This window comes from Arachis ipaensis, chromosome B3, assembly GCF_059453495.1.
Source record: "Arachis ipaensis isolate K30076 ecotype BB chromosome B3, ASM5945349v1, whole genome shotgun sequence".
Taxonomy (NCBI): Eukaryota; Viridiplantae; Streptophyta; class Magnoliopsida; order Fabales; family Fabaceae; genus Arachis; species Arachis ipaensis.
This window is the reverse complement of record NC_142438.1, coordinates 114951412-114962435: the sequence shown is the minus strand read 5'-3', so window position 1 is coordinate 114962435 and position 11024 is coordinate 114951412. Positions and strand designations below refer to the sequence as shown.

Sequence of the window (11024 nt, the reverse complement as noted above, 5' to 3'; positions counted from 1 at the left end):
CATTTTAAATTCCCAAACCAGCGCCTTAATGCCCTATCCTTCACCCTCCAGGGTACTAACATTTGGTTCCTCATTAGTGGCATTTCAAATGCCCATTATGGCGCCCCAAATGCCCACTCTTTCTCACCTTTCGGAAAACAATTTTGAGCCCCAGCCTTTGTGTTTTAAACGCCCATAGTAGCGCCTAAAAAGCCAAAAACTTCACACCTTCTAGGAGTAACCATTTGGCAAGTAATGAAGCGTTTCAAGCGCCTACTTCCATGCCTAAAATGCTAACACTTTGACACCTACCTGAAGCATATTTGGCAATTTCTGAAGTGTTATTTCAAGTGACCCATGAAGTCCTCAATTTAGCTTAATTATTTCACTTAAGGTCCACTCCAATTCAGTGCAAGCAAGCCCACAATCAACAATCAATCAAGGCCACAAGAATCATCTAGAAGTAGTTAGGACTTTTTCATTTAATTATAATTTAAATTTTATTTGAATTTGTAATTTTAGGTAGCTTAAAAATAGAGCCATAGAACACTTCACACACATGACGGGGAGGGGGTCTTGGAACTCTTCTCTCCTTACACTCACATTCTTCTTCTCTTCCATTTTCTTTCATATACACTTTTGTAAATATTTTGTTATGAGCTTTTAATTCTCTTCATTGGGAAAGAGAGCTCTATTGCAATTTAATAGATCAATTTATTTTCATTCCTCATCTTCAATTCTTCTTTCATTGCTTCTTTAGAGAGAGCCTTTGTGCTTCAAATATCTAATTCTATCGAGAGAGGGATTAGATCTATTCGAATTTCATGATGAGCTTGAGAAAGGATTCATGGTAATTTAGTTTGAGGTTCTACTCTCGTAATTCTCTTGGTTGATAATTCAAAGCTTGATATGTGAGATGTAATCACTTTGAATTAAGATCTTAAGGGTTGTGTGGCTCTAAATTAGAGACCACTCTTCATCTCTTCTCATTAGCAATTAGATCAAGAGATTGGCAATTGATCAAGTTAAGAGAAATAAAATCACCAAGAGATTGGGGTTTGATTACTTATGATTTGCCAAGAGATCAATGATTGCATGATTAAAGTGGAGATGAAAATTATTGATCCTGAGAATGCAAGACCTCTTGATCCCAATGTTCTTTTAATTCTTAATTCTAGTTATTTACTTTCTAGTCATTTAAGTTCTTGCACTTTAATTTCTTACACTTTACTTTCCCGTACTTTATTTTCTCTTGCTAGTTAAGTGTTTATGATATTACCTTACTAAGAATTCCTTATTTGTGACATAAAGAATTTCAATTTCTCTTGGTGAGTATGTTTGTTACAGAGAATTTTCAAGAAAGAATGGAGTACACATCATTCTTTGATCAAACAAACTACATGAGATATTTTCCACCACCACAAAATGATTCATGTTACTATTCTAATGGTGGCTAGGAATATCAAGAACAAGGAATGATGGGATGCATCCCAGGGCTACAAAATGATCCATATTTTGATGAATTTAACAACTACTCAAGTTGTGGCTGGAAAGATCAAAACTAAAGAGGTTTCAATGATCCATACCCCATTCATCAAGAGTCATCATCTCTTAATTTTCCAACCTCACCTCCTAATTTCTCATATCAAAATTCTTCACCACTTGAGTATGCCTCAACACAAAATTCGTTTCAAAACCCATATAGCTCATTTCACCACCCACAAAACCCATTTCGCTATACACAAACCCCTTTTCAAAGTCCACAAAATTCATTTCACAAGTCACGAAATCCATATCAATTCCCTTAAAACAATTTCACCACAACCTATTCACCTCCACAAACTCATCAAAAATCTCTTCTAGCACTTGCATTAGAGGAACTCTCCCAGACATACTTCTCAATTGCCCAACTCACTGAATCCTTAAGGCAAAAGATTAGAGAAGTGGTTGAATATATGGAAGCCTCAAGGAGGAATCAAGAAGAGCAAATGAGACAATTGGCACAACATTTTGTTGATGAACTAACTAACGTCTTCCCTTGGCCAAGGAAAGAATACAATGCCATCAGTTTAAGGAGTGAAGTAGTGTTTATTGTGGGTGAAAATGAGGAATTAGAAGAGCAAGAAAAAGAGGCCCTTGTACCAAGTGAAACCCCAATGAAGAAGGAGGTTGTAAGGGAAGAAAACAACCAAAAGAGTCCACACTCCAGTGAAACAGAGAGTTGCATAAAGGTTGAGTTCATTGAACCACCAATTCAAGAAATTCTTGATAAAGAGGACACTTCAATCAATACACAACAGCCAAGTCTTGAAATAAAAAAAGTGAAGGCAATCAAAGAAAGCACTAAAAGAAGGATTGTGGCCTAGGAACAAAAGACAACATCTATGAAAAAGAGAAGGTCAACAAAGAACAATCCCACCCCTACCCCAACAAGCAAAGTGAATCAAGCTAATAACAAAAGAAAGCTTGCTAGGAGGAGATCAAAATAGGGGACACCAATTTTCTTTTCTTCCCCCTTGAAGTCATTTCTATTAACCAATTGGAAGAAGAGGAAGAAATTCAAGAATTACATGTCAAACTAACGACATTAAAAGAATGCTTGTTGGGAGACAACCCAACCATTGGTAATAATTTCTTGCTTTACTTAGTATTTACTTTCAAATAACTTGGCATGTGATTGTATAAAATAAGTTTTGGTGTTGCAATGCAACAATTTGATTTTCAATCTTCACTGGATACTTGCATCATTTTAAAATGAAAGTGTCACACCAAGTTTGGTGTCACCACCTATCTTTTCATGCTAGATACCATGCACAATCCACTTATTAATGCAATCACATTATCTCTGTTTCTTGTGCCTTCATTGTTATCTTAATTTTGCTTGCTTAAACACATGCATTACTCACATTTTTTCTTGAAGACATTCATGATTAATCATAAATTCACAACTAGAAAATAGCTTAATACAGACAGAATTACAGACAGATTTGGTCTATATTACAGACGGATTTTTGGTTACCGATGAATTACCGACGGATTTTGTTCCTCTGTAAAAGCCTCGTCGGAAATTATTTACCGACGGATTTTTTTCCGTCGAAAAATTACCGACGGATTTTTACCAGTTACCGACAGATTTTCCCTCGGTAAATTCTCCCCTCCATTTTCCTGAAACGTCAGACTTTCCGACGGATTTTTCGTCGGTAATTACAGATGGATTTTTAGACGAAGTTTTTGTCGGTAATTACAGACGAATTTTCTGTCATTAATTACAGATAGATTTTCCGACGGATTTTCTGTCGGTAATTAGAGACAGATTTTTCGACAGATTTTCTGTCAGTAATTAGAGATAGATTTCCGACAGATTTTCCGTCAGTAATCTGAGCCTTGGAATACCATCTCAAACTCTGAATACAAATAGAAAATCCGTCTGTAAATCCATCAGTAAGATAAAATAGAATTTTTTTAGATTTAAATTGCAAAATAAACCTATTTTCATACAAAATAAATATAAATTTAAACAAGTTCATCGTATTATCAAATTAAAAGAAAAGTACTATAAACAAGCAAGTCAATATAATTCAAAACATAAACAAAGTATATTGATACATCAACTATAATAATAAGTAACCATACATCAACAAAGCATATTGATACATCAACTATGATTCAAAATATAAACTCAGTGTATTGTTCAACTATACTATATCAAAAACAAAAGAAGATTCTATTTTTCAAAGTTCCACAGCTCATTGGCAGCGTTTAGAAATCTTACAACCAATTCAATGCAGTACAAAAGCTTATATTATGTGGAATAGACCCTACAAGATGGTTGTTGGCAATATTCCTAAACATAAGAAACAGGAGGAATGGTTGGTGCACGAAATTGTGATGTCCAGGCTCAAACTATTCCTGGCACGTGAGCAACTTAGTGCTCTGATCTCAATACATAGTTGTCACAACTTCGATACAACTAACCAGCAAGTGCACTGGGTCGTTCAAGTAATACCTTACGTGAGTAAGGGTCGAATCCCACGGAGATTGTTGGTATGAAGCAAGCTATGGTCACCTTGTAAATCTCAGTCAGGCAGATATAAAGTGATAATGGTGTTTTCGAATATTATATAATAAAATAGGGATAGAGATACTTATGTAAATCATTGGTAGGAATTTCAGATAAGCGAATGGAGATGCTTTTCGTTCCTCTGAACCTCTGCTTTCCTGCTATCTTCATCCAATCAGTCTTACTCCTTTCCATGGCTGGCTTTATGTGATACATCACTACTCTCAACGGCTACTTTCGGTCATCTCACGGGAAAATGATCCAATGCCCTGTCACGGTACGGCTAATCGTCTGGAGGCATCACCCTTGCCAATGGCTTCATCTTATCCTCTCAGTGAATAATATGCTCATGCACCCTGTCACGGCACGGCTATTCATCTGTCGGTTCTCGATCATGCTGGAATAGGATTTACTATCCTTTTGCGTCTGTCACTAACGCCCTGCAATCGCGAGTTAGGAGCTCGTCACAGTCATTCAATCATTGAATCCTACTCGGAATACCACAGACAAGGTTTAGACTTTCCGGATTCTCTTGAATGCCGCCATCATTCTAGCTTACGCCACGAAGATTCTGGTTAGGAGATCTAAGAGATACTCATTCTAGCTTATTTCATGTAGAACAGAAGTGTTTGTCAGGCACGCGTTCATAAGGGAGAAGGATGATGAGCATCACACATAATCATTACCTTCATCACGTTCTTTGGTGCGAATGGATATCTTAGAAGCGAAATAAGATGAATTGAATAGAAAATTGAAGTACTTTGCATTAATCTTTGAGGAACAGCAGAGCTCCACACCTTAATCTATGGAGTGCAGAAACTCTACCGTTGAAAATACATAAGTGAAAGGTCCAGGCATGGCCGAGATGGCCAGCCCCCTTGATCTAAGAACAATGCGTTCAAAGATGATCCTAAGATCCTAAGATGATCAAAAGATGCCTAATACAATAGTAAAAGGTCCTATTTATAATAAACTAGCTACTAGGGTTTACATGAGTAAGTAATTGATGCATAAATCCACTTCCGGGGCCCACTTGGTGTGTGTTTGGGCTGAGCCTGAGTGTTGCACGTACAGAGGCCATTTGTGGAGTTGAACGCCAGTTTCTGTGCCAGTTTGGGCGTTCAACTCTGGTTTTGGATCCTTTTCTGGCGCTGGACGCCAGATTTAGGCAGAAGGCTGGCGTTGAACGCCAGTTTACGTCGTCAATTCTTGACCAAAGTATGGACTATTATATATTTCTGGAAATCCCTGGATGTCTACTTTCCAACACAATTGGAAGCGTGCCATTTCGAGTTCTGTAGCTCCAGAAAATCCACTTTGAGTGCAGGGAGGTCAGAATCCAACAGCATCAGCAGTCCTTCTTCAACCTCTGAATCTGATTTTTGCTCAAGTCCCTCAATTTCAGCCAGAAAATACCTGAAATTACAGAAAAACACACAAACTCATAGTAAAGTCCAGAAATATGAATTTAACATAAAAACTAATGAAAACATCCCTAAAAGTAACTAGATCCTACTAAAAACATACTAAAAACAATGTCAAAAAGCGTATAAATTATCCGCTCATCACAACACCAAACTTAAATTGTTGCTTGTCCCCAAGCAACTGAAAATCAAATAGGATAAAAAGAAGAGAATATACTATAAATTCCAAACTATCAATGAAACATAGCTGCAATCATATGAGCGGGACTTATATAGGAACTATCAATGAATCATAGTTTTGGCATCTCACTTTATCCATTGAGGTTCAGAATGATTGGCATCTATAGGAACTTCAGATTTCGAATAGTGTTATTTACTCTCCTAGTTCAGTATGATGATTCTTGAACACAGCTTCTTTATGAGTCTTGGCCGTGGCCCTAAGCACTTTGTTTTCCAGTATTACCACCGGATACATAAATGCCACAGACACATAATTGGGTGAACCTTTTCAGATTGTGACTCAGCTTTGCTAAAGTCCCCAATTAGAGGTGTCCAGGGTTCTTAAGCACACTCTTCTTTTGCTTTGGACCTTGACTTTAACCGCTCAGTCTCAAGTTTTCACTTGACACCTACACGCCACAAGCACATGGATAGGGACAGCTTGGTTTAGCCGCTTAGACCAGGATTTTATTCCTTTAGGCCCTCCTATCCACTGATGCTCAAAGCCTTGGGATCCCTTTTTTATTTGCCCTTGCCTTTTGGTTTTAAGGGTTATTGACTTTTTCTGCTTGCTTTTTCTTTTTCTTTATTATTATTATTATTTTTTTTCTATTTTTTTTTCGTCCTCTTTTTTTTTTTTCTGCAAGCTTTGTTCTTTGCTGCTTTTTCTTGCTTCAAGAATCGTTTTTATGATTTTTCAGATTATCAAATAACATGTCTCCTAGTCATCATTCTTTCAAGAGCCAACATATTTAACATTCTTAAACAACAACTTCAAAAGACATATGCACTGTTCAAGCATACATTCAGAAAACAAGAAGCATTGTCACCACATCAATATAATTAAGCTAAGTTCAAGGATAAATTTGAAACTCATGTACTTCTTGTTCTTTTGAATTAAAACATTTTTCATTTAAGAGAGGTGATGGATTCATAGGACATTCATAACTTTAAGACAAAGTTACTAACTACTAATGATCATGTAATGAAGACACAAACATAGATAAGCACATAACATAGAAAACGAAAAACAGAGGAAATAAGAACAAGGAATGAATCCACCTTAGTGATGGTGGCGTTTCCTTCTTGAGGAACCAATGATGTCCTTGAGCTCTTCTATGTCTCTTCCTTGTCTTTGTTGCTCCTCCCTCATTGCTTTTTGATCTTCTCTTATTTCATGGAGCATGATGGAGTGCTCTTGATGTTCCACCCTTAGTTGTCCCATATTGGAACTCAATTTTTCTAGGGAGGTGTTGATGTGCTCCCAATAGTTTTGTGGAGGAAAGTGCATTTGAGGCATTTCCGGAATCTCATGGTGATGAGCTTCTTGCGCCTCTTGAGCTCCATGACTGGGCTCTCTTGCTTGCTCCATCTTTTTCTTAGTGATGGGCTTTTCCTCTTTAATGAGGATATCTCCCTCTATGTCAATCCCAGCTGAATTGCATAGGTGGCAAATGAGGTGAGGAAAGGCTAACCTTGCCATAGTGGAGGACTTGTCAGCCACTTTGTAGAGTTCTTGAGGTATAATCTCATGAACTTCCACCTCTTCTCCAATCATGATGCTATGGATCATGATGGCCCGGTCTATAGTAACTTCAGACCGGTTGCTAGTGGGAATGATTGAGCATTGAATAAACTCCAACCATCCTCTAGCAATAGGCTTGAGGTCCAATCTTCTTAGTTGAACCGGCTTGCCTTTGGAGTCAATCTTCCATTGAGCTCCTTCTACACATATGTCCATAAGGACTTGGTCCAACCTTTGATCAAAGTTGACTCTCCTTGTGTAGGGGCGTGCGTTCTCTTCCATGTATGGCAAGTTGAACGCCAACCTCACATTCTCCGGACTAAAATCTAAGTATTTCCCCCGAACCATTGTAACATAGTTCTTTGGATCCGGGTTCTTACTTTGATCATGGTTCTTGGTGATCCATGCATTGGCATAGAACTCTTGAACCATTAGGATGCCGACTTGTTGGATGGGATTTGTTAGAACTTCCCAACCTCTTCTTTGAATTTCATGTCGGATCTCCGAATACTCATTTCTTTTGAGTTTAAAAGGGACCTCAGGGATCACCTTCTTCTTGGCCACAACATCATAGAAGTGGTCTTGATGGGCTTTAGAGATGAATCTTTCCATCTCCCATGACTCGGATGTGGAAGCTTTTGTCTTCCCTTTCCCTCTTCTAGAGGATTCTCCGGTCTTGGGTGCCATCAATGGTAATGGAAAAACAAAAAAGCTATGCTTTTACCACACCAAACTTAGAATATTGCTCGCCCTCGAGCAATAAACAAAAAAATAGAAGAAGAAGAAGAAGAAATATGGAGAGGGAGAGGGAGATGTGGTTTCGGCTAAGGAGAGTGTAGAGGGGTGTGTTGTGTGAATTTGGTGAAGAATGGAGGTCTTTATATAGGGAATGGAGGGGGGGTTAAGGTTCGGCCATATGGGTGGGTTTGGGTGGAAATTTGGTTTTGAATTTTGAAGGTAGGTGGAGTTTATGAGGTAGGTTTATTGGGAGGAGTGGGTGGATGTGAGTGGTGAAGAGGTGATGGGGAAGAGAGTGGTGAGAAGAAGTGAGTGGAGGTAAGTGGGGATCCTGTGGGGTCCACAGATCCTGAGTGGATCCTGTGGGGTCCACAGATCCTGAGGTGTTCAAGGATTTACATCCCTGCACCCATTAGGCATGTAAAAATGCCTTTGTATCCAACTCTGGGCATTCAGCGCCAGGTTGATGGCCATTTTGGGCGTTCAACGCCCATCTGTGTGCCATTTCTGGCGTTGAACGCCAGAACCATGCCTGTTCTAGCGTTCAGCGCCCAGAAGCTGCCCATTTTGGGCGTTCAGCGCCAGAACCATGCTCTGTTCTGGCGCTGAACGCCAGACAGATGCTCCTCCAGGGTGTAATTTTTCTTCTGCTGTTTTTGATTCCGTTTTCAATTTTTATATTTATTTTGTGACTCCACATGATCATGAACCTAAGAAAACATGAAAAACAATAAAAATAAGAATTAGATAAACATTGGGTTGCCTCCTAACAAGCGCTTCTTTAATGTCAATAGCTTGACAGTGGGCTCTCATGGAGCCTCACAAATGTGCAGAGCTTTGTTGAGACTCTCCAACACCAAACTTAGAGTTTGGATATGGGAGTTCAACACCAAACTTAGAGTTTGGTTGTGGCCTCCCAACACCAAACTTAGAGTTTGACTGTGGGGGCTCTGGTTGACTCTGCTTGGAGAGAAGCTTTTTCTGCTTCCTCTCCATGGTTGCAGAGGGAGATCCTTGAGTTTTAAACACAAGGGAGTCCTCATTCCATTGAAGGAATATTTCACCTCTGTCAACATCAATCACAGCTCTTGCTGTGGCCAGGAAAGGTCTTCCTAGGATGATGGATTCATCCTCTTCCTTTCCAGTATCCAGGACTATGAAATCAGCAGGGATGTAAAGGCCTTCAACCTTTACTAATACATCTTCTACTTGTCCATAAGCCTGTTTTCTTGAGCTGTCTGCCATCTCTAGTGAGATTTTAGCAGCTTGCACCCCATAGATTCTCAGTTTCTCTATTACAGAGAGAGACATGAGGTTTATTCCTGAACCAAGGTCACACAGAGCCTTAAAGATCATGGTGCCTATGGTACAGGGTATTATGAACTTTCCAGGATCCTGTCTCTTCTGAGGCAATGTCAGTTGATCCAGATCACTTAGTTCATTGATGAACAAGGGAGGTTCAACTTCCCAAGTATCAATGCCAAATAATTTGGCATTCAGCTTCATGATTGCACCAAGAAACTTGGCAGTTTGCTCTTCAGTAACATCCTCATTCTCTTCTGAAGAGGAATACTCATCAAAGCTCATGAAGGGTATAAGGAGGTTCAGTGGAATCTCTATGGTCTCTAGATGAGCCTCAGAGTCCTTTGGTTCCCCAGAGGGAAGCTCCTTATTGATCACTGGACGTCCCTGGAGGTATTCCTCCTTGGGATTCACGTCCTCTCCTCTCCTCACAGGTTCGGCCATGGCGCTTATGTCAATGGCCTTGCACTCTCCTTTTGGATTCTCTTCTATATTGCTTGGGAGAGTACTAGGAGGGATTTCAGTGATCCTTTTACTCAGCTGGCCCACTTGTGCTTCCAGATTTCTAATGGAAGATCTTGTTTCATTCATGAAACTTACAGTGGCCTTAGATAGATCAGAGACTAGATTTGCTAAATTAGAAGCATTTTGTTCAGAGTTCTCTGTCTGTTGCTGAGTTGATGATGGAAAAGGCTTGCTATTGCTAAACCTGTTTCTTCCACCATTATTAAAGCCTTGTTGGGGCTTTTGATCCTTCCATGAGAAATTTGGATGATTTCTCCATGTTGAGTTATAGGTGTTTCCATAAGGTTCACCTAAGTAATTCACCTCTGCTATTGCAGGGTTCTCAGGATCATAGGCTTCTTCTTCAGAAGATGCCTCTTGAGTACTGTTGGATGCAGCTTGCATTCCATACAGACTCTGAGAGATCATATTGACTTGCTGAGTCAATATTTTATTCTGAGCCAATATGGCATTCAGAGTATCAACTTCAAGAACTCCCTTCTTCATAGGCGTCCCATTATTCACAGGATTCCTTTCAGAAGTGCACATGAACTGGTTATTAGTAACCATGTCAATGAGTTCTTGAGCTTCTGCAGGCGTTTTCTTTAGGTGAATGGATCCACCTGCAGAAGTGTCCAGTGACATCTTTGATAGCTCAGATAAACCATCATAGAATATATCCAGGATGGTCCATTCTGAAAGCATGTCAGAAGGACACTTTTTGGTCAACTGTTTGTATCTTTCCCAAGCTTCATAGAGGGATTCACCTTCTTTCTGTCTGAAGGTTTGAACATCAGCTCTAAGCTTGCTCAGCTTTTGAGGAGGAAAGTACTTGGCTAAGAAAGCCGTGACCAGCTTATCCCAAGAGTTCAGGCTGTCTTTGGGTTGAGAATCCAACCATAATCTAGCTTTGTCTCTTACAACAAAAGGGAAAAGCATGAGCCTGTAGACTTCAGGATCTACTCCATTAGTCTTAACAGTATCACATATCTACAAGAATTCAGTTAAGAACTGAAAAGGATCTTCAGATGGAAGTCCATGAAACTTGCAGTTCTGCTGCATCAGAGAAACTAATTGAGGTTTCAGCTCAAAGTTGTTTGCTCCAATGGCTGGAATGGAGATGCTTCTTCCATGTAAATTGGAATTAGGTGCAGTAAAGTCACCAAGCATCTTCCTTACATTATTATTATTTTCGGCTGCCATCTCCTTTTCCTGTTCGAAAATTTCTGAAAGGTTATCTCTGAATTGTTGTAATTTAGCTTCTCTTAATTTT

The 11024-nt window shown here is 39.3% G+C and overlaps 1 non-coding gene across 1 annotated transcript; it reads left to right on the top strand.

The window, feature by feature from the left end:
* The first annotated feature begins 10450 nt into the window (after positions 1–10450).
* LOC148572125 (small nucleolar RNA R71) lies at positions 10451–10558 on the top strand. Its single transcript, XR_015908183.1, has one exon. It is a non-coding gene; the product is annotated as a small nucleolar RNA R71 (small nucleolar RNA).
* Positions 10559–11024: the final 466 nt, after the last annotated feature.